This window comes from Nematolebias whitei, unplaced genomic scaffold, assembly GCF_014905685.2.
Source record: "Nematolebias whitei isolate Nwh7 unplaced genomic scaffold, NemWhi1 Nwh_scaf_491, whole genome shotgun sequence".
Classification (NCBI taxonomy): Eukaryota; Metazoa; Chordata; class Actinopteri; order Cyprinodontiformes; family Rivulidae; genus Nematolebias; species Nematolebias whitei.
Window position 1 is genome coordinate 1 of NW_023619036.1, and position 2,504 is coordinate 2,504.

Below are 2,504 nucleotides of genomic sequence, written 5' to 3' on the forward strand. Positions count from 1 at the left end.
TCCAATTCTCTGTGCAGTCTTTCTGTGAACACATGGGTTTACTCCGGAAATCAGTTTTTTTTCCACCACACCCCCCTAAAAAAATCAATTGCCGTCTTCTCCACTCCTCTGTTAGCACTGCTTCCTTACATCAAACAGAACCTGTTCATAATCTCTGTTCTGTCTTTGTGTGCAACACATGGGTTTACTCCGGGAACTCCGGTTTTCTCCCACCGACCCCCCGAAAAAAAATCAATCGCCGTCTTCTCAGCTCCTCTTTTAACACTGCTGCCTTACATCCAACAGAACCTGTTCATAATATCTGTTCAGCCTAACACTAATTTCTCGTTAGTACAGTGGCGAGTATCCCCGCCTATCACGCGGGAGACCAGGGTTCGATTCCCTGACGAGAAGTTAACTTTAATAGGAAGTAACTTGACTAAAACGTTGGTTACGTACTGTAACCCCAGATTCTATGAGTATAGGCGTAGCCCTTTAAGAGCTGTCGCTATTGGGTTGTATCTCTTCATGTGAAGCATAACACTGAAAAGTTTAGTCCACGCCCACCTGCTGTGTGGGCCCCACCTGGTCCCTATAAATTACGTTAAGAGCGGGTAATCGGCTCCCAAATAGCTTTTTCGTCAGCTACCTAGGAGCCAGTGAGGCCCGACGCTTAAAGGGCTACACCTATACTCATAGAATCTGGGGTTACAGTACGTAACCAACGTTCTGTTTTGTATAGGCTTCGCCCTTTAAGAGCTGTCACTATTGGGTTAAGGGCGAAGCAAGATATGGTCTCCGCCTCACTGGGTCCATTCGAACACCGTATGAAGCGCCCGCTTTCATCAAAAAACATTTTGTCACTCAGCTCTCCATTTGCGTAAAGGCATTGCGTAATTACACGCACCATGCACAGAAACATGCTTCATAATTTATGCCTTCCGCATGCATGAACGCCCGGAATAGGAAGGTTTTCAATCGGGCGAAAAGGGGGGAGAGGCTGAAAAAGGCAGTGAACAGAGCAGAACCATGGCTCTTGACTATGAACAGAATGATAATAGGTTGATTATCATTCAAAAGAACTGATTAATGACAATAATCATGAACTAATTAGTGACAATAGAACAGAGAACAGCAGTCACAACCTGTGACTGATAACAACATCTCACACTGTAAATGCATGCAGTCAGATGTGAGTTTAAACGAGGTTCCATGAAAACAATAATATTCATTCTGTTAAGCACTAAGAACAGAATGCGTCATGGAACGGGCCGACACATCACGTAGATAAAAGCGAATAAATGAGCAGGGTGTTGACCATGCAGCCACAGTGCATATATCCTGCATTGACATGCCATTATGCAAAGCTGTTGAAGACGCGATACCTCTGGTCGAGTGCGCCCTGAGGTTGTCAGGAGGTTCTAAATCTGATGCTCTGTAGGCTTCAGAAATGGCCTCACACAGCCAGTGTGACAGACGCTGAGTGGATAACGGGCGACCTGCAGAGGCGTCTCTATAATGCACAACAAGTGTCTGTCTGTCGCAATGTGACTGTGCGTGCTACGTAACACGCCAACACACGCACAGGACAGAGAAGATGAAAAGATGCTTCTTCTTCTGTTTTGTGGGGAGGAGGGAAGAATCCCTCCAATTATATCATTCTAGATTTAAATGAGCTTGTGATGTTTTAGGCATAAACGCTGGATTAAGTCTCAGATCAGCTGAACTACCATCAGCTTGAATCCTGAGACATGACGGAGCAACAGAGAGGGCAGCTAAATCACTCACCCTCTTTTCAGATGTCAAAGCCAACAGCAGGGCTGTTTTAAGTAACAAGAATTTAATCAAGACCTGATCCAGTGGCTCGAAAAGAGCTTTGATCAGGGCTTGTAGAAACAACGTTAAATCCCATTGTGGAGCTAGTGGGCATGACACAGGTCTGTATCTCTGTACACCTTTTAAGAAATGCTTCTTCAGCGGATGATTAAAAACTGTTCTGTCACCGAAACCTTCCTGACAGGAAGAAATGGCTGCAACATACGTTTTAATCGTGCTGAACGCCAGGTTTCTGTCCATCAGCTGCTGCAGAAAGGACAGCACGCCACCTAGTGGACATGAGGTGGCCTCTACACCTTTCTCCGTACACCAGCGCTGAAAAACTGTCCACTTTGATGTGTACAGCACTGTAGTGAAAGTGGCACGTGAATTCTGAATCGTACGCACTACCTCATGAGAGAGGCCCATCTTCTCTAAACGGATCCGTTCAGTGGCCAGACCCAGAGGTGCTGGCCTATTTCCAGGTGACTCCTGATGGTCCCCCCGCCTGGAGGAGAGCATCCTCCCTCTACGGCAATTTCCACGGGCGACCTGATAACAGACATTGAAGGATTGGGAACCACGGGGGCATTCACGCGCTCGGGAGCCACCAGGATGGCTGCCAGTTCCTCCTCCCGAACTCGGTTCAGAAACCTTGATATCAGAGGGACTGGGGGAAAAGCGAAAAGAAGCATTTTGGGCCACGGGCT

The 2,504-nt window shown here is 47.0% G+C and overlaps 1 non-coding gene across 1 annotated transcript; it reads left to right on the forward strand.

The window, feature by feature from the left end:
• The first annotated feature begins 321 nt into the window (after nt 1-321).
• trnad-auc lies at nt 322-393 on the forward strand. The gene has a single exon. It is a non-coding gene; the product is annotated as a tRNA-Asp (tRNA).
• Nucleotides 394-2,504: the final 2,111 nt, after the last annotated feature.